The 22,334-nt window shown below is 34.9% G+C and overlaps 1 protein-coding gene and 1 long non-coding RNA gene across 9 annotated transcripts in view; one reads left to right on the forward strand and one right to left on the reverse strand.

The window, feature by feature from the left end:
* The window catches only part of LOC111561297, a 30,868-nt gene extending 28,578 nt beyond the window's left edge, over window positions 1-2,290 (reverse strand). Inside the window, exon 1 of the long non-coding RNA XR_002743707.2 lies at window positions 1,144-2,290. This is a non-coding gene — a long non-coding RNA (uncharacterized LOC111561297). The remainder of the gene's footprint in view (window positions 1-1,143) is intronic.
* Window positions 1-22,334, forward strand: part of ZEB1 (zinc finger E-box binding homeobox 1) — a 199,337-nt gene that overhangs the window by 61,458 nt on the left and 115,545 nt on the right. The window lies entirely within an intron of this gene.

The following is a 22,334-nucleotide window of genomic DNA, read 5'->3' on the forward strand; positions in this document are numbered from 1 at the left end:
AAGTAGATATGGGTTTTATAGTGAAGAAATATATATTACTGAGTATTTGGAGATAATCTCTCTATATAATTTTTTTTGAATTTTTATTTGTGAGAGCATGTTAAATATTTTTAACCTTTAAAATAGCACAGAACAGAATAGACAAATGCATTAAGTCTGAGACAGTTGAGAAAAAAATTTGCATTAAAAGTCAAACAAACTGAAAATATAAGGTGGGATACAAGAATAAATAAACAGGTTACTATTTGTTACCTAAAATAAAACTTTATTAGAACTAAAAATTTTTAATCTAAAAAGCACCCCCTTCTTTTTAAAAGTGAGCTTTGTCTTAAACAATAGTATTGGCAATATATTTGTAAAAAGAAAAATTTATTTCAACATGTTAGAATTGGTGTTCAAATTTCAAATCAGTTATGTAGCAGGAATATATAAAATTGGGACCAATGAGGAACTTGTCTTCTGTATCTAAAGTATGAAAAATAGGATCTTTTCCTAACAACTCTTATTAATATCACCTCAGTTCATATTAGGCAACAAAATAAACTGTTGTTCTTTGATTTTGATGATATATAGGAGTGAAAACCCAACCCAACATTATTGACACTAAGGAATTCTTCTACTGGAATTGGAACTAGAATTTGGGAGATTTTATTTGTATGTATACATACATATACTTACTCTTACACATACATACACACTAGTGTTTATTTCTCCTTTTGAATTCTGTAAGAATGATTTGTCAAAGATAAGATTTCTGATTTGTCTTTCACTAGTATTTTCATGCCATGTTTTTGTTTGTTTTTAATTAAAGAGTAGTCCCTACTAGAAATTTGGTTTCTTTGGTATGATCATGCTCCCTGTCTAACAGCTAAAGGGAGGTGAGAGAGCCCTCCTTACCAATGTTGATTTTCTAGACCAGCACTGTTCAATAAAAATATAAGCCACAAATACAAACTACATGTATAATTCTAAGGGTTTTTTGTAGTCGCATTAAAAAAGTAAAAAGAAAGGCAAAATTAATTTTAATAACATTTAATTTAACCTAATATATCTAAAATATTCCTTCAACATGTCATCAGTATAAAAATTTGAGGTGTTTTATTCAATTAAGTATTCAAAATCTGATGTGTATTTTACACTTACAGAAAATTTTGTGTTGAACTAGGCACATTTCAAGTGCTCAATAGCCACATGTAGCTAGTAGCTACTGTACGAGGCAGTGCAGATCTACACCAAGAATGGATCTTCCATTTTAGCATCATCCACGAATTCCATTGGGTAACTCCATAAGCTCCCTTGGTTTAGAGTTTCCGGATTTAACAGAAGACCAAAAAAAAAAAAAAAAAAAAAATCAAAAACAAAACAAGGTGCCTAGTTTAATTTAAATTTCAGGTAAATAACAAATAATTGTTTAGTGTAATTGCGACCCATGCTATATTTTGGACATGCTTAGAAAAACATTGTTTATTTGAAACACAGATTTAACTGAGTGTCCCGTATTTTATCTGGCAATCCTACCCTGGTTTAACTGAATGGAAGACGTCATCAGGCTTCCTAGATACTTGTTGGACTAGAGGATAGAGAATCTCTTCCTCTGTGGAGAATTTTGATAACCCTCCAAAAATCAGTATGCAAACCAGAAACTATATATAGCCAATTCTTCCTCATTCTCTAAGATGTTTAAGACAGAAGATGGACTTGTATCACAGAGGCTCAGTCATCATGTATTTAAATATTTTAAATCTAAATTATTACATTAAGTGTTAAGGTTTATAGTTACTTACTTGAGCTTCCAAAATAGAAACTATCTAACAGCATATTACTAGTATCACATCTTATGAAAAACAGTTCGCCCTTGGTGACTGTCTCAGCAGTTTTCAGGGTCCTGGCTATTTCAAGTTATTTCCCTACTATTGGTAACCACTGCAGCTGTCACATTGTCCCAAGTTGGCAAGCACTGGCTCAAAATAGTAGGTTGCCAAGTGCCAGGATAAGTTTTACTTTACATTGCAAGTATTTAAGTACTTGTAATTCTGTGCTTTGGTGTTGATCATTAGATCCTGACCCAGTCAACATCCAGTCAGGTCTTAAACCATTATCTCTCATTCATACTAAGGTCTTTTACAGAGGAACAGCTTTCCATTCTTATTTTTTAACATTCAGTACCGTTTTGAAGCAAGTAACAACTTCTTTAGTAGTAAGTAGATCTTATCCCTCTTAACCTCTAGAAAGGAGACCATTTATAATTCGTGTTCTCTAAGGACAGTAATTACACCAGCTCCACACTCCCTCTCAGGGGGAACACTTGCCTTCAGGAGGTGAATAACTTTAGGTGACAGGTCTGCTTCATTACCAGCCAGGCAGGTAAGATCCAACTGCCAGTGCGGTTTGGCAGTTTAGCAGTTCAGTTTAAGCTATGGCGCATTCCAAATCCATTCATGCTTAGGAGAATGTACCCAAGAGTGTGGATATGTTTATAATTACTGCATTTCCTTCAGAGAACAAGAATTACAGGTAAGGCTTGGTGTTTTTTTGGTTTTGGTTTCTTTTTTTGCAGTGATCCAAAAATTATTTTTATGTAAGAAATTTAAGAACATGAAGGTATTACTCTTTCCTCAAAACAGTCACCAAAAAAAAATCTCAAACATAGCCTATATTATATAACAGTTTTCTTCCTCACTCTAAGAAGGAATTGAACCTGGAAAGGAGGGGAGGTAGGAGGAGACAACTTATTGTCATTTGAAAGCTGTGAATATCACACATTCCATGTCTAGAAATATCCTAGGTTTATGTAAGAATCTTATTTTGCCTAACTTTTAGTGTCTAAGGTATGAATTATTTTGTCAAATTAACACCTACATCTATATATAGCTCAGGTGTTCAGCCTTTCTGAGCTAATATCTTTACCAGCAGTGAGTAAATTAATGAATTGTGTTTGGGTTTTCACTTTTATTCTCAAGACTGACTTCTTTTGTTTAAAGGCTTTAACCTCATTTCTGAAACCAAAATTTAAAGCTGCAAAATACCTTAAAATCTAACGCCTTTTTTACCCCATGATGGATGAGCTTTAGAGGGTCTGTGAATCCCCTGAAATTATAATAAAATTTTGTACGTATGTGTTTTTTGCTGGGAAGAGTGTACATAATTTTCATCATAATCTCGAAGGGCTTTGCAACACTGATCGAGTGTAACATCATCACTTTACTGATAAACTGAATTTCAAAGGATGTGAATTATTTGCCTTCTCATTTGAAATTTAATACTTGTAAAAAACTAAAGTTCGTTTCTAGAAAACACTGTATTTGTTTTTAGAAGGAAAAAGCTTTAACTTGAAGTAAGTAAACTTGAGAATACCAGCCTAAATGAGAGCAGGTAATTTGCCACTAGTTTCTTGCATTCTACCCTTTGACTGGAATCTTTATCAGTTGTATAAAAGTGGCCCCTCAGTAAAGTATGTGATAAATTCTTGAAAGTCAGGGAAGGAAAAAGTGAATTATCTATTATAATTTGAGATCCTATTTTTTTCTCTTTTCAAATTATTTGTTCAAAGAGAGTGATAACTAAAACTCAAGAAAATAGGTGAATAATGTGATTTTGAGAGTATTAAAGCAGTTAATTGCTTTTATAAACATCACATTGAGCTTTGTTGGGACTCCTGGTCCTGAAGCCTAGTTAGATTCTACAATAGACTATATACTTCAAGTGGGTTTTCAGTGATAGAGTATTTTAAGTTCATTCTTTTTTTATCAGAAGATGTTTTTATTAATATACTAGTACTTTAGAAGTAGTAAGTAAGCAAGTTCCAAATTAATGAAGGAAACCACTACTTGTTTCTCAAAATAAAGGAAATGCCATTTTTTTACCTTTCTTTTTTTTCCTGATACTGGTCAGGAAAGTCTGCCTCATTCAAGATTTAATGAATTTATTTGAGAAATGATACACAGAAACCAGTTATTTCTCAAAAGGGGCAAAAAAGAGTAAGACAACTTAGGTCACTACCTACATTTTTAATTTAAATTTAATGATACTTGAAGATTCTAAAATGCATAATATATAAAGCTCACAATAGAAAATGGCACAAATTTCTGAAATAGACTACCATTTTATCCCCCCCCACCCCCCTTTGAGCATTGTCACTCAAGGTGATAATCACTTACGCTCTTCTGCCTTTGTGGAAGGTAACTTTTTAAGTGAGCCAGATTTTATCCAGGAAGAACAGTTCATATATGCCACCCAGTAGGCCACCTATGTTGCTTTCTATGGGTAATTCTAACAAACAAAAATTATATTTTTACTTTTCATTCATCAAATATTCTGTGTTTAAAATAGAAAAGTTTAAATTCTTCTTAGGAACATTTACAAATATTTAGAAATAGTTTCTTTTTTTTTTTATTTGAGGTAGACTGATTTTAAATATTGCCTTTGCGTTCAAAGAAATTGGAACAATTAATTGACCTATTCACACAATTCATTACATCAGTGGTGGAGCTTTGGTTTACACAGCATATTAAAAATAATCCAACATCTGGGTGCCTGTGTGGCTCAGTTAAGCGTCCAACTTCAGCTCAGGTCATGATATCAGTGGTTCATGAGTTCAAGCCCTGTGTCGGGCTCTGTGCTGACAACTCAGAGCCTGGAGCCTGGTTCAGATTTTGTATCTCCCTCTTTCTCTGCCCTTCCCCTGTTCACACTCTGTCTCTTTCTCTCTCAAAAATACATAAACATTAAAAAAATTTAATCAACATCTGAACATAGATCAGTAGAAATTATTAATGATCAATTTTATTAACATAGATTATTTATTTATTTATTTATTTATTTATTTATTTATTTATTTATTTATAAAATAATAGTAGTTTCAAAGAAACCAGAACTGTTAAAAGTGACTTCTCTCTGTGTGCCTACATGCATGCTTATATCTTTCTGGGTATAAATAATGTAGCATTTAACTCTTTATTTTCAGTTCACGTATCAAAAACTCTTTTAGCCGTTTCACTCTTTATACTGTAGTACGTAGACTTTGAAACTTTGCCGCAACTGCCCTCCATGTTCTTATGTAGGAAATAAATGTATTCAATCAGTCATCAAATATATAGAGAACTTGAGAATAGAATGGTAAATAAAACATTCTCTGTGCTCATAGTATCTACAGTTTACTAAAGATGTGTGATGGAGTGGTATAGAGGGAAGATAGAGGGGATTCTAACCTAATCCACGGCTCCCGAGAAGACTTCTTTGCCAAAATGAAATTTTAACTGAACCAGAGGCATTATTAGGAGTTAGTGAAAGAAAATGAGAAGGCAGAATAAGCATATGTGAAAGCCCTGAAGGAAAAAATAAACAAGACACACTGAAGACAAAAGACTTCTAGAGAGAGGGAGAGACGAGACTGTATAGAAAAGTATCTTTAAAGATACTTGGCCTTTGGGCTTTAGCAAGAGCAGTGGGAAGACATTGAACATCATATTTTATTTTTTCTAAAACTTATTATGAAAGCCTCATAACACAGCTTTTCATGAGCATAAGTGTATAACCTATGTGACCATCACCCAGAAGAAGAAACAGAACATCATCAGCATCCCAGAAATTCCCTTTCATCTTTCCTTCCAGTCAGTCTTGCCCCCCACCCACCGAGGACACCTCTCATCTGACTTCTTGAACTGCATAGATGCTATCGCTTATATTGTACTTTATGTAAATGGGGACTCGAGTATATGCTCATTTCATATGAATGAAAGAAGGAAGACACAACATTCTGATTTTGAGAGTCACCCATATTGTTGATTATGGTTGCTGATCAGTCTCATGGCTGTATGTTGTATCATATGAAGGTACCATGAGATTTGTTAAATCTGCCCAGTGCAGGATAGAAAAATGTGAAGTCAGCAAGTTTCACAGTTAAGTCCGGGGGAAAGATAATGGGGTTTGAGCTAGTGTGGTGACAAGTGAGGATGAATAGAAGTGGGCATATTAGAGATTTATGAGTTAGAATTTATAGGGCATGGTGATTAATTAGATGAGGGGATGAGGAATACAAAGGCACCAAGGATAACCCATAGGTTTCTGGCTTGATCAGAAGTAGATGGTGGTACCCTTTAAGTCCAAACACTGGAAAGGGATGGATTGTTGTATGAGTTTTAGTGATAGAGGGGGGATAATGAATTTAGCATCCAGTATGTTTGAGGTACCTGTGAAGCATTGCACAATTTGTGCAACTAAAGAACTGTTTACTGACTGAATGAATGCATGACTTGACATTCATTAATAACAGTGTGCTAACAGAGTTCTACCTGGGGAGGGTTGTAAACCTATCTCTTCTTCACCTATAAATCTCATCAGATGCTCTTCCTAATGTTTGTAGGAGTGGTTTCATCAAGTGTTATTCTTTTCATATATTTTCCTATATAGTGTATTTCCCCTAAAGTACTGCTGACTTAATATGCATGCAGAAGCGCACCTTCCCATATACATCGTGATGCCTTCATACTTTAAAAAATGTGTTTCAGTCCTTACAGTCTTGGATTAGTGCACAATAGCCACACTGTAAAGTGAGTTTAATTATATGAAATGATCCACCTACTTAGGGGAAAGGAAAGAAACATAAGAATGAGGTAGAACCTGAAGCCTGAGTTGGAGCCGAGGCAGGGAGCCATAGAGAGAACCCTGGGTGTTAGGGAGTAGGATAAAAGTCCCTGATCTTAAAGGGATGGAATCCCAATGGGGTCAGATAGGAACTATGAATGAGGAACTCTGCCTCCTTTAACAGTGCTGCCTGGGACTGTTTGCGCCCATGGGAAATTTTATGGGAAGAGGAATAATAGGTATGACACTGAATTAAGCCAATGCTGGCACTAGTGGAATACTTAATAGACTTGGTAGTTTACCCAGTTTACACCAGTCATTTATGATTTAGTGTTGTATTTAGCCCACAAAATTTGAACTAAAATCAAGGCATTTTATCATGTCCATGAAAAAAACCAGTAAGTAGTCATGGTCATGATTTTCAGTTTACAGAGTTTTACCTAGCTTTAGGTCCTGTCACTGACCAGGTAGTACAGTTCTTAAAATTAAATTCCTCCATTTCATTTCCTGGAGAGGGGGTGGGGAGGGAGGGAGGGAGGGAGAGAGAGAGAGAGAGAGAGAGAGAGAGAGAGAGAGAGAGAGAGTGTGTGTGTGTGTGTGTGTGTGTGTGTGTGTGTGTGTGTGTTTGGTTTGTTTGTTTTCAAATTTTTGCCAAATGAACATTTACATAGTGAAACCAAACCAGTACTTTCTGAAACCACTGAATTTAATTCACTCATTCAGCATACATTTATGAAGTATATTCCATATTTGTAATAGTTTTGTGGTCTAGGGTAATGATGCAAAGAAGTGTTTGTGCCTGTTTTTATTGGCACTGTAGTTGGGAGCCTCAGAACATACAAATCATTGTGATCATACAAATTATTATCAGATTACCTGAATAGTGTTGTAAAAGCAGTGAATTCAGGGGAAAGAAGATACAGGCTGTGATCTACTAGGAAAAATGACAGAGGTGGTAGAATTTAATTTGGGTTCTGATGGGTAAGTAGGGTTTGAACAGGTATGGCAAAGAGCACTGTAGGGAAGGGTGCTGTCATGAGAAAAGTGCAGAAACAGATATGACACATATTGGGCCCAGTGAGAAACTGGTCAGACTGCAGGAGAAGAGAACACAAGCTGGTGTGTGGACAGAAAAGTTTCATTGAAACTTTATCAAGCATGGATTCTTGTCTTGATTTTTAGATTATGTAAGTATACTTTTATTTGTCATTATTTGGTAATTATTTAGTTTTCACTTGTCATCATGTGGTAATTACTTAGATTTTTATCTTTTTAGAAACCTCATGTGAGATTACCTGCAGGAGCAAAGTGATTGTGCTTTTAAAAAGTTGAGAGAATCTTGGGGCACCTGGGTGGCTCAGTGGGTTAAGGGGCCAACTTTGGCTCAGGTCATGATCTCGTGGTCCATGAGCTTGAGCCCCGGATCCGGCTCTGTGCTGACAGCCCAGAGCCCGCGGCCCGCGGCCCGCAGCCCGCTTCTATTTCTGTGTCTCCCTTTCTCTATGCCCCTCCCCCTTTCACGCTCTGTCTGTCTCTGCCTTTCAAAAATGAATAAATGTTAAAAAAAAAAAAAAAAAACTTAAGAGACTCTTCATCTGGGATCTATGGCTTGGCTTCAGGGAGTTTGGATCTTTCTAAAATTAAGACAGAATTTGGATGTATCCCTTTTCTGGAGGAAGGGTCCATTACCTTTATCAGAATCTGAAAGGGTCTGACAATAGAAAAGAATTTGCTCTCCTGACTTAAAATCTTTTTAATCTAACTGCTTTGTATATGTATATTTTTAATATAAGAAATAACAATAGGGAAATGAAAACATTAAATGTTATTGGATATTTTTCTTTCACTGTTTACTGGTACAGTATTTAAGAGATAAATAGTTTCAATTGGGTTGCAAAGTTGGATTAAGTTGCAGAATTGGATTAAAAAGTGTATCACTTGGATTGATTACATAATAGAGATGGTGGCTACTTTACATATTTCATGGTTTTCAGTAAAAGAACTAACTTGTTTTTTTAGATATAAGCATATTGCTAAGCCTGCTATTTCAAGAAAAACTTTCTTATTTTTGGAAAAAAAATATATATCTCCTTTCTACAGAATATAAAGCACTTTAAATAAATGTCCAACTTTAATCCTGAGATATGACTCACCTGGATCATATCTAATCTTTTATACAGCAGTTTAAAGCAGGAGTCAATGAATTATAACCCATGGGCCAAGTCTAGTCCTTGGCCTGTTTTTATATGGCCTGCAAGCTAAGAATTCTTCTTACATTTTAAAATCGTTAACAAAAAGGATTGTGAAGGATTAGGATTGTGACAAAGAAGAAGACGACTCAACAGAGACTGTATGTAGCCCTCAAAGCCTAAGGTATTTACTATTTGGCCTTTGGTTTTCTTGCCAACCCTTGGTGTAAAAGTAGTTCCGTTTTTAAGCTCTTCCAAATACATGTGGATATTTTTGGAATTGGGCATATATTTGTGTAATTCAAGCAAAGTTGATTAGGTAAAATAATTTTATTTTTCGTATAGGGTATTCAGCTAATAGTTCAGCTTACTGAATTCTGCAGTGAAAGTATATGAACAAAATGTGGGTTTAGTAATCCATTTCAGAGGACTGTGTGAATATAAAAGGAGATTTTGTTCTTTGAATGAATAGTGCAGTAACCACTATACAGATCAGTTGATAGATATCAAAATACGATCTTTAACATAAAAATATAATCCTTACTTTTGAAGATACCACTTACCTAAAGCAAGTATATTGTAAAAAGGCAAAAGAAAATACACATTTAACTGATAAAGTGTTGAGCAAAGAGGTTGCTAAAAAATATATTATTCATTGGTTTATTCAATATTTATACTTATTTTTGGAACTGTTAAATATAGTTTTGACTTTTTAATTATATTATTACTAATGTATGAGATACTGTGATTCTTTTAGATAAATATTGAAATATTATTAATGGAAAATTATTATATATCATAGTTAAATGAGTCTCAAAACAATAGGGCAATTCTGATTTCTTTCTCCTGCATTATTAATTTTTCCTTCACTACTAGATCTTTTTCATCAATATACAAATAATACTGGATTTTTTTCTCCCATTTTTTAAAAAAGTTCTTGTTTCCACTTCTCTCTCTGTTACTGTGTACAGCTAATCTCTTTGAAAGAGTTGTCTGTGCTCTGAGTTCGTTTTCTGTAACCCCTGCCACTGTACCAAAATTGCCCGTTACTGACCCCTGTGCTGGTCACTTCTCTGTCCTCCTCTTACTCAACCTACATGGCAGCAGCATTGAACACTTTATTTGGCTTTCAGTTTTTCCACTTTCCTAATTTTTCTTCCTACTTCTCTGGTTGCTACTTTCAGTCTCTTCTGCTGATCCCTACTTTCCAACCTCTAAATTGATAGAATTGGTAGTGCTCTGAGTTCCAGCCCTGCATCGGGCTCTGTGCTGACAGCTCAGAGCCTGGAGCCTGCTTCTGATTCTGTGTTCCTTCTCTCTGCTCTCCCAGGCTCATTCTCTCTCTCTCTCTCTCTCTCTCTCTCTCTCTCTCTCTCTCTCTCTCTCAAAAATAAATAAACATAAAAGAAATTTTGTAAATGACCATCCATTTGCTGATGAGCAGAACTCATTTAATGTTCTCAAAATGTAATGTAGTAAACTGAATTTCTTATCTTCTCTGCCCCCACCAAAACTTCCTCCCAAGTTTTCCCCATCTCAGTAAATTGCAGTTGTGTTCTTTTGATCAACCTTGATGTCATCCTTGATTTGTAGCTTTCTTTCATCCATGTCTGATAAATCCGCACATCTCTGTCATCATATTCTCTTGCCTGTGCCCCTAATATATACTCCGAATTCAGTACTGATCACCATTTCCACTGCTATATCTATGATCAAAGTCATCTTTACATCTTGTCCATATTCTTACAAAAGCCTCCTATGATTGGTCTTCCTGTCTTTGCCCTTGATTTACTTCAATCAGTTCTTAATACAGCAGGTAGAATAATTACATTAAAATATAGGTCTTATTATGTCACTCCTTGAGGGAAACCCTCCATCAACTTCTCATTTCAATCAATAAAAGCCAGAGTCCAAGAAATGGTCTACCATGGCTCTATCCTCCGGACCCCTGTTATTCCCAGATACCAGCTATTTTTCTCCCCCGACTCACTTTTCTCTAGTCGTATTTACCTCTTTGCTGTTCTTGGAATGTGTCAGGCAAGTTCTTGCTTTGGAAGATTTGCACTGGCTATTTTCTCTGCCCATAACACTTTTCCATGGCTCATTCCTTCATCAATTTGGGATTTTTATTTTCCTTAGGCTTTCCTTAGCCACTCAATCTAAAATTGCAAAATTCCCCCACTCCACCCTAATTCTCCTTCCTCCTTTGTGTTTCTTTTCTTGTAAGCCTTATTGCCATCTACCATCCTCGTATTTTACTTACTTTTTCTATTATTTTCTTCCACATTTCTCTAAAATGAAAGGGCAAAGGTTGTGTTTGCTTTGTTCACTTCTCTGTCCTCAGTGCACAGAAGTATAGTGCCTGGCTCACGTTATTCACTCAATTAATATTTGTTGAATGAATGAATGTAGTAGAAAATAGTCAACACAAAAAATTTAAAAGTAATTCAGGGATTTTGAGAGCCCTTGGATCATTTAATAAGTGGTCAAATGTTTCAGTAGACAGCAGGCGTTAGAAATATGACCATGTATACTGATACTGTAACATACAGAACTTGCTTCTTTGAACAAATCCTTGTTCAAAGTATTTACCTATCTAACTTTATAGTTAAAGTGTAGTTAAAGTGTAGAATGCTAAAAAAATAAGTACTATTTGAAATTGAATACGACCATTTGAGTATACTACAATGTGGAAATTTCTTAGAATCTTTCTGTTTTTAAAAGTATTGGTGATTTAGTGCAATGTAGGAGGGTTTTTTGTTTTTCTGTGTTTTTTTTAGTTGTTAGTTTAGTTTTAGTTTAGTTAGTTTAGTTTAGTTTAGTTAGTTTAGTTTTTTTTTAGTTGTTAATTCCAGACCCTTGTTTTATAGGTTTGCAAGCTTCAAAAAGCTTAAGATGAATACTAATTTTTAAAAATATTTATTTATTTTTGAAAGAACACAAGCAGGGGAGGGGCCGAGAGAGGAGGGGACAGAGGATCCAAAGAGGACTCTGTGCTGACAGCAGTGAGCCCAATGTGGGGCTCAAACTCACAAACTGTGAGATCATGACCTGAGCCAAAGTTGCACACTGAACTGACGGGCCATTCAAGTGCCCCAAGGTTATTCCTTTTTAAGATAACTTTTTAAAATAAACCATTATAAACCACCAAATAATTATTGTTTCCAAATGTCCATATTTTCTGTCTTGACTACATGCATAAACTATTTTAAATAATTATAATCATAATATGTCTTTAATTTTGATTCTTAACTATGACATCCATTTTCTGTGTTTCACTATCGTCTCCATTTTTGTCTTTTTAAACAACTGATAACAGACCATATTGCTGATGTTCATTATAAATAAACTATTCTCCTTTTCGAGGTTGCCATCCAGCGTGGTAGTAAGAATGGAGAAGAAAGTACACATGTGAGCAGTAAAATTCGTTTTCCAATAAATATAATAAAATAAACATTTGCCCAAGATTTCTCTGAAGTATCTGGAGTAGCTAAAGAATAATGATCCTAAGAAAAGAATAGAGGATCAGGAAGAACTCTGTGAGTGCAAAGAGAGGGTATTCTTGCAGTTATGAACTCAGCACTGGACTGAGTGTCAGGAAAGTTTGATTAATCACATGGGACCCTGGACAGCCATTTATTTCTCAAGCTTTCAGTTCTCCCATCTGCAAACACGTACTGGACTACTAAGTGATTGCTGAAGTCTCTCCCAACTTTGGGACGATTGCTGTGCCTCTTGTTTCTTTTGAACTTCGTTATTATTTCTTCTGATTGCTTTCTAGTGACCTTTCATAAAAGCTTTGGTTTATAATGAAAAGAGCATGAAATGCTCAATCCTGAGTCTGTTGGAGATTAAACTTTCCTGAATACTGAAACACTTGACTTGACACAGGAAGTGCAGAACTGCCATTTCATTTTATCTTTCTCAGCCAGAAGCAACTTCTCATAGATCAAAATTTAGAACAAGGAAGATTGGATTAAGGCCAGACTTAGAGAAAGCACTCTGGAATTTTCTTTAAGACATACTTTTGGGGCTCTTACTGTTATTCACTACCAGAAATCCCAGTAAATGAATCAGAAAAAAAGTAATGCAGTTAAATATAGCATCATGTAAGTACATATGTAAAATAAGTATAATAAGTATAATCTAGGGGAAGCAATTATCACATAGCAGAAAAGACCAGACTTCAGAATTAGTCTGCTTGGGTTCAGTTATCAGTGTTACTGTACTAGCTGTGTTGCCTTAGACAAGTTGAAATGAAAAGCTTGATTTTACAGGGTGATTTAGCTTCTTTCTATGTAAAATTGGAATAGTAACATTGAGTTTGCAGAGTTGTTATGAGGATTAGAGAGAATATTTATAAAGTACGAAGTATAGAGCCTGATACTCAGTAAACAGTGACCTTTATCAATTATCAGTAACAGCTATTGTTGTTATAGTATGTACTGATTAGTTAATACTTTTTCAAAATATTACCTGTATAAAATACTTACTCTGTATTCCTGTCCTGTAATTAGGATCATATGTGTTTGTGGGGGTGGGGGATGAGACCTTGGCATTTCTAATACTCAGCTTTTTGGCAGCTTTAAATGACTTGTCAAAACTAAAGAATTATGTTAAAAGTTCTTATTCTACAGCTTTAGCATATTCAAGTCTCAGGTGGAATAATGTTTATTTTTAAAGAAGTGTTTGTTTCCTTTAAATGCCTGCCTTGTAAGAACACTTGTTAGATTGAGACCATAGTTCAATAAAATCACTAGAAGTACACTTTTTAGGGGGTTTGGGACATACAATGAAAAATGTTTTGTGATAGGAATCAGGAAAGCTAATTTTCTTTTCCTTAAAGATAATGGGTTATATTTTATAATGCTATACAGACTATTGCCACACTATATGCAGATTTATTATTTCTAATGCTAGAGCCAGATGAACTGCCCTGGGTATTTAACTGGAGGAACGTTCTTGGGGTTCCCAATGGCCTCTTTCAGGAATTTTATTTGTTCAAGGATCTAAAAAAAGTAGATGTGCTTCATTGGCTTGATTTATACTTTTTTTTTAAAAAAGCTTATTTATTTTGAGAGAGAGAGAGCAGGGGAGGGGCACAGAGAGAGAGAGAGAGAATCACAAGCAGGATCCACCCTGTCAGTGCAGAGCCTGACGTGGGGCTTGATCCCATGACTGCGAGATCATGACCTGAGCTGAAATCAAGAGTCAGGCGCTTAACCAGCTGAACCACCCAAGTGCCCCTTGATTTATACTTTTTAAAGGAAGCCTAGAACGTTCTTTATTCAAATATATGTGGAAAAAGGAAAAGTTGTTAAGTGAGGGAACAGGGTTCATACAGACACATCATGACCTTCAAAACTAAGAAGAGATGGATGAGAATGACTTTACGGTTTATCAAGAAAGATGTTAGTCAGGAAGGCAAAATAGGAAAAGGTGAAAAATCAGAAGAAAATTTTTAAAAGACCCTAAAACTTGGAATATATATTTTATGACAGGAGCAGAAAGATTATTTACCTTTAAGAGAAAAGACATGTTGAATACTAAAGAAGCATAGAGATGCAAATCTTTTTTTAATTCAGTGTTTTTTTATTTAATTTTTTTAAAATTTATGTTCAAATTGGTTAGCATATAGTGCAACAATGATTTCAGGAGTAGATTCCTTAATGCCACTTAGCCCATCCCCCTCCCACAACCCCTCCAGCAACCCTCTGTTCTCCATATTTAAGAGTCTCTTATGTTTTGTCCCCCCTCCCTATTTTTATATTACTTTTGCTTCCCTTCCCTTATGTTCATCTGTTTTGTATCTTAAAGTCCTCATACAAGTGAAGTCATATGATATTTGTCTTTCTCTGACTAATTTTGCTTAGCATAATGCCCTCCAGTTCCATCCACGCAGTTGGAAATGGCAAGAGTTCATTCTTTTTGATTGCAGAGTAATACTCCATTGTGTGTGTGTGTGAGTGTGTGTGTGTGTGTGTGTATACACATATATATATATATATATATATATATATATATATACACACACACATATATATGTATATATATATATATATATACAGCACATCTTCTTTATCCATTCATCCATTGATGGACATTTGGGCTCTTTCCATACTTTGGCTATTGTTGATAGTGCTGCTATAAACATGGGGGTGCATGTGCCCCTTTGAAACGGCACACCTGTATCCCTTGGATAAATACCTAGTGGTACAATTGCTGGGTCATAGTTCTATTTTTACTTTTTGAGGAACCTCCATACTGTTTTCCAGAGTGGCCACACCAGTTTGCATGCCCACCAGCAGTGGAGCAATTACATGCCAATAAAATGACAATCTGGAAGAAATGGACAAATTCCTAGAAACATACTAACTACCAAAACTCAAACAGGAAGAAATAAGAAATTTGAACAGACCCATAACCAGTATAGAAATCGAATTAGTAATGAAAAATCTCCCAAAAAATAAGAGATGCAAATATTATTAATGCCAGATGGTATGTTATCAGAGGACCTGTTTTATATTGGAATTGATGAAGCTGTCTTACTATAGCTTACTTCAGACCCAGTGTCCTTAAGGAGTGGGTAGTTTTCTCTCTTTTATGTTGCATTTTATACCTGGTGTGAGCTCAGTAGTTGTTGTGTACTTATGATTTCTTAATTCCTAAGATGATTTATACAGTAATCACTTACAGCTTTTTTAGTGGTTCTTTTTAACCTGTTGACCAAGACACTACATTTGATCATCATTTCTCTCTCATATGGTTCGATTGTATTATTGCTAAAAAGATTTAATATATTTGTAAAATTGATTTGTGTTTCTTATGAGCTTCACTTAAACTATTCATTTGGTCTAGAGATACTTTATAAGTAAAAAAATACGTGAAATTTGGACAGTTTTATTTCAAATACCTCCTGATACGTTTTGAAGACCTATTAAGCCACTGGTTCTTTTTTTTTTTTAATATGAAATTTATTGTCAAATTGGTTTCCATACAACACCCAGTCCTCATCCCAACAGGTGCCCTCCTCAATGCCCATCACCCACTTTCCCCTCCCTCCCACTCCCCATCAACCTTCAGTTTATTCTCAGTTTTTAAGAGTCCCTTAAGCCACTGGTTCTTAAGCTGAATCAGAATCATGTAGAGGACTTGTTTAAACAAAGATTGGTAGACCCTTTTCCCATTGTTTCTGATTTAGCAAGTCTGGGCAGGAGCCCCAGAATTTCCAAGAAATTTCTAACAAGTTCCCAGATGGAGCTGATGTTGTTATTCCAGGGACCATAATTTGTGAACCACTAAATGTAATAACTAGGTAGCTTTATTTGACCCCTCCTCCAACCAATTAAAAATTAGTAATGTTTGAATTGCATGCATTAAAGGTAATATTGTGACTCTTTTTCACTGGGTTCTAGCATAGAGGCAAAAAATGACCTTGTTCCAGGCAGTTGGAACTAACTTCTATTTAAACTCAGAAATCACTCCTTTCTTTAGAGAAGAATTATTTGTGTAAAATTCGATGACTTTCCCTCCTATGTCTTGAATTTAAAAATAGAAATATTTGAGACAAATATGAAAAAAATTTTCAAAAATAAGAGACTTGATACTACTAATCTGCTAGCTAGACCTGACAAAATAATAGAAACAAAATTTTATAGAATCTTGTTCACACTACTTCCTTTAAAAGATATCTGATATTGTGGGTATGCAAGATCGTTTATTAAATATATCACTTCTATTTTATATTTAGCTTTTATAAACTTTATTTAAATGTTTCAAAAATACCTTAAAAGTAGGTATTTCTTAACATCTACATATAAAACATGATGTTAATAATATGGTAAAACTGTCATGTTTTTGCAGAAACCTTATTTTTTGAAATAATAACACCTTTTAAAATAGATGGAGAAAATATGAAAGGCACATTGCTGCTGAAAATTCAACATAGTTTGTAAACGGATAAGCTGTGTAAGTGTTGACTATGAACAGACCGGCCTATATTTATTAAATTTTTGCTTAAGTTATAAAAGATTCACTGTATTATCTTTCTGGACATATAAAAGTAAATCATACTCTTTTTAAGAGCAGGAACAATGTGTTTGAAATAAATTAATGTATGATTGCAATTATATTTGAAGACTGTATCTTAAAATCAATCATTGCTTCTCTGATTGCTAGATATCCTTTTCTACAACCTTTTTGTTTTTTACTCTTCCTAAAGTTTGTTTCATTATAGTGATTCTCCTTCCTGTTTCAAAAAGAATAAATAAATGATTATTTGTTAATAAAAAATTCAAGCTTCTGCCTATCTGCCTTTGTACATTTTTTACTTACCCATGTATATACAGCACTTACCTGTACAAGCAAGTATTCATTTACTAAAAAGTTGCCCACTTTGTAGCCTTGAAGTCATGTTCAAAAATCTTCTTAACTGATGATAGGGTAAAAGCCAAATGCATACCTCCTACTTGAGAGAATTTTTTATCTTTGTTAAAAAAACACACACACACACAACATATTTGGTATATTTACTTCTCGCTTTCATGTGTTAGTTTGCACTTTGCGTTTGTATAGTTTTCTAGCAAGTTGATCCTTTTGTGGGTTTATTATATAGTGTTCTTATCCTATAAGGACTAGGTTACAATTAAAATAATTCAAAGACCATTGAGAGGTATTGTGCTAAACTAAGGACCTTGCCTTTTATCATACTCAGATGCGTCTCTCCTTTTATTATTTCAATTTGAAGATAGTGGCATTATCAGAGAGGGAATGTGGTCTCTGCCAGTAAGCTGTGTAGTGGCTAAGAGGTGAAGGCAAATGTGGCTGACTTTAGAGGAACTAAGTCTCCAACAAAAGAGTGGGTGAGGGTGTGAAACAAAGTCAAGGCCACAGGGAAAAGAGCAGGATAGCTTCATTGGCATGTGATTTGGGTAGTCACACAGGACTTCAGTTTAATGCTTTGCTGTTACCATCTTTACATTTTTAATAATTTGCAAACAGGGGTCCTCCCTACATTTTCATTTCTCACTGGATCCAAATGATAGAACTGTGCAGACAATAAACGACAGAGGAGAAAAGGAAGCAGAGATTTCTTCTGTCTCCTTGGTTCTCTATTCCTTTTCCCAGTATAGCCAGAGTGGGAATTATTTTTAAAGTATGACTTATAGACCATGAAATATTGTGGAATATTAGCCTAATTTGAAAGTGATTTTGTATGTATGCATGTATGTATTCACTTACCAAAGGATTAGGTAAGGGGAAATAGGAGTTTATTAAAATTTTTTATAAAAATATCAAAGAGGGGCACCTGGGTGGCTCAGTAGGTTAAGCGTCCAACTCATGATCTCAGCTCAAGTCTTGATCTTAGGGTCATGAGTTCAAGCCCCACATTGGGCTCCACACTGGGCGTGAAGCCTACTTAAAAATATATATGTGTGTGTGTGTGTGTGTGTGTGTGTGTGTGTGTACACATACCTGTACACACCTACCTAAAATATATGTGTGTGTGTGTGTGTGTGTGTATGTATATGTGTGTGCAGGTTTGTGTATATCCAAGATATAATATAACTTCTAATAGAGACTTTATCAAGTAAATATATAGCATATATAGTTTGAGACATAAAAACAGTTGGAAGTACAGGATTCTATTCCTGAATTAACCTACTACATGTTTATGCAAACCACAGTAGTGTTTTCTTCACCCGTAGAGCCTGATGCTTTATATTCAGTATAGTACTTTATTATTTGGTCATTATGCCCCCCTAATATTGTTATTATATCTAACATGGTAATTGTTTCTTTACAATAACTGTGAAGTTTATTTTTTAAAAATTTTGGAAATTAAAATTATAAATTCAAAATCCCAAACAGATTTTAAGGAGTTTTTAAGGAGGCCTGTTGATTTCTTTCTTTTATTCAATGGTTACATATACTCATTTATTGTTTCTATCACACCAAGACTCTTTTACCAGATCTCCTCCTTGCTTAGGTACCTTAATATCATTTGGTGCATAACAAAGCTAAAACAAAGCCAAACTTTTTTTTACATTCTTTCACTTAAGAAGGAGTTCTTTTATTCTAATAAACTGTGAAATAAATGGTTGGGGGAAGGGATTGCCTAAATTTAATTCTACTTCACAGATCTCATCCAAAAGTCATTATATTTAAATCACATGATCTAGAATGAGACTCTACCCTTTTAGGAGTAAAACTGTGAAAAAGATAGGAGTGTGGAGATATAACAACACCACTGGTTTCTTGGCTAATTTAGTGAAAGTTTGTGCCCACTTTTATAAATTACCTGGCAATATAATAGAGATTGAACATTTTAAAACTAGAGACGGGGAGAATACCAAAATTTCCATTATAAGATGACTACTGTGAAATTTCTGCTTTAAAATGGAAAAAGTAGTTTCTTTAAGACACTTTCTTATATAAATTTAAGGATTCCTTGTCCTCAGTCGGAAATATTTTAACCTCCTGTATTTGTAAAGTATTTCGGAAGAGAGTTATCAGGAAGCACCAGGCTAAAGGTTTAAGCTGGAGTACCGTCAGCCTAGCAAGGGTATTGAAACTCTTCTATCTCCTGGAAGTATAACAGAGAACGCCAAAGCCAGCTGACCTACCCTATAGTTTCTCCTGTTGCAAGAGGACATTTTTAGAGAGTCATACAGTTAATATTTTTTAATAGCCATAGAGTCTAAGTTATGGATAAGAATGGTTTTTATTTCATATTTTTAAGAGAGATGCAAGCATGCAAGGAGGGAAGGGGCAGAGAGAGAGAGGGAGAGAGAGAATCCCAAGCAGGCTCCATGTGCCCAGCACAGAGCCCTGATGTGGGACTCCGTTTTACCATCATAAGATCATAACCTGAGTCATAATCAAGAGTCAGTCGATTAACTGAGCCACAAGGATGCCCCTATTTCATTTATTTTTATCCAGAATTATAACACTGCATGGAACATAAACTATATTAGAAGCATTAGTTCTGCATCTAGTTTTGCATGACATTATGTAAGGTAATAACCATAAAAAAATGAAGTTAAATATAATGTCTACTTATCAGAAGCCTAAAATATACAATGTCAACACAGCCCCTTAGAAGACATGTAAGCAACTGAACAAATAGCATGAGGCAAAGAATATATTGATAACGTGGTAAACGCTTTTTGGACTTAACAGATAATTAACCCTTGTTTCTTCTGAAATAGTCTAGCAAAAAAAAAAAAATGCATCTTTTTCTTTAGCCTAAAAAAGCTTTACACAAGAGGTAGAATTTTCGTTATGTGGATGATGGGAGAAATTACTTTTGACAAGCTGCAGTTTAAAAAAGGAAGGGAATGTGTGGTGCCAGATACAGAGTTAGGGAAGCCCTGACTTTAGGAATCAGAGGCTATAGTCTTGGGGGTGGTGTAGAAATAGAAAAACCTATTGGGCAAAAGGACTGAACATATTTATCTGAAGAAAGGAGAAAGGGACAAACAAGCATGAGGATAAAGCTGATGCAGAGTGAAGCCGGTGTGCTCAGTTGTTCACTGATAGGCATTTCAGTGGGCTTTTTTCTAGAATAAAGTTTGAAGGCGAAGAAATCTGGTCTCTTATTAAGGCTACCTATAAAACTTCTGATTCTATTCTACTTCCGGTTCGTATCTTTAAAATTGAGATCTGGTGGGGTGCCTCGGTGGTTCAGTCACTTAAGCCTTTGACTCTTGGTTTTGGTTCAGGTCATAATCTCACGGTTCATGGGTTTGAGCCCCACCTAGGGCTCTGCACTGGCAGTGTGGAGCCTGCTTGGGATTCTCTCTCTGTCCCCCTCTCTCTGCCCCTCCCCAGCTGGTTCATTCACTCCTTCTTTCAAAGCAAATAAAATAAACTTTAAAAGCTTTTAAAGAAAATTTAAAAATTAAAAAAAATAAATGAGATTTGGTTACATTTTAATTTTGTAGATCGAACATTTTCACAATTTTGTGGCAATTAAAATAAACTTGATGTTCATAAACATAAAAAGATAAAATATCTTCTTCCCTGTGCCAGTGTGTATTTCCAGCTGTCCCTAAAACAGCTCTTTTGGTTGTCTGCTGCTGCATGAAAGCTGGTCCATTGCCACATGCTCACCCCCTGAAATCTCCTGACAAAGCCCTACCCCCTCCCAAACTGCCTTTTGTGGCCGTCATTTTTATTTTCTCTTTTCTCTACCTTTCCATCCTAGATGTAATTTTTTTCAAGTGCATAATATCTCTGTGTCTCAGTTTTTTGAGATGTAACCTGGGGCTAATAAATTTTATCGCCACTTGCAAAATTACATGAGTCAATATTTGAAAGCACCCAGCGTAGTGCACGGCACATAACAGTTGAGCTTTAGTACAACAAATGTTACTTGTTTTTCTCCTCTTCCCAACTGGTAATAATAACTCTACTGGAAGGGTAATACAGTAATTCAGGGAAAAATTTTTCATGAACTGTGGTGTTTGCCCAAATTTTGGTTTGTATTTATACAGTGCATTATGTATAAATTTGTTCTCATTAGATGGGGCTATTGAGTGTTTCTACCTTAGTTGTTTTGTTGTCTTAAAAGGTTAATTGGGGCATAACCAAATATAGCATGGTCTTGCAAAGAACTCATAAAATCATAATTATTTTAAAATAAGCTTGAAAATTAGAGGGGTTGCCGTATGAGACACATTTTATGTAGTTCTCAGTTTAGTTATGAAATTACTTGCTTCTCAAACTAAGGCAACCTCTCTCATTCCTTATCTCTATCAGTAACTATGTGATTTGAGAGGTTGTGATTTAATGTTTTCACATTGCTACCTATAATAACTCATTTTAGATCATCTAATCATGATATCCTTGATGTGTGTGGTGTTGTATCAGACACTTCATACTGTGTATACCAGGCCTTTACCTGTCATAACTATCTCCCTTCTGTGTTTCAAGACACCCCAGCAAAGTAAAATTCAGTCCTCGCTTGATATAAATAGTAGCATTGTTGACTGGATCTTTGGATATATTAAATAAGGAACACCACCAAAAGAATGATAGAAGCATTGTTCATACTTTGCGATGTTTAACCGTTCTTGAAAGATTGAAACTGAAACTTAACATTGAGTGGATGAACTTTATTCAAACAATAGTGTTGAGAAACAGGAATCCTAGGTTTCACCCAATCCAAGTGTTTAATCAGTTATATATTGTTTTTCATCCAAAATCATTTTACTACCCACTTTGTCTACCTCCATCATCCTTATTTTACAAAGACCTTTGACCTGGTAGGCATTGCTGATGGTGAAATGCAATGTCCTGAAGTCTATCTATGTTTCCAATATAATTAACTGTTCAAAAGGGTGAACAAGATGTCTGTGAAAAAAATAGTATAGTCCTATAAAAACAGATTTGTTTTGATTTTGCTCATTTAGTTCTAGAAATCTAAATGTCAAAAATTCTTAAGAACCACTGGCATAATACATGTGTATAAAACAAATTACATTTCTGAGAAGTAATGTTAATAATGTTTCTATACATTGTATAAGTTAAGCAAGGATAACTTAATAATACTGACTGCTG

This window comes from Felis catus, chromosome B4 (genome assembly GCF_018350175.1).
Source record: "Felis catus isolate Fca126 chromosome B4, F.catus_Fca126_mat1.0, whole genome shotgun sequence".
In the NCBI taxonomy this organism is placed as follows: domain Eukaryota; kingdom Metazoa; phylum Chordata; class Mammalia; order Carnivora; family Felidae; genus Felis; species Felis catus.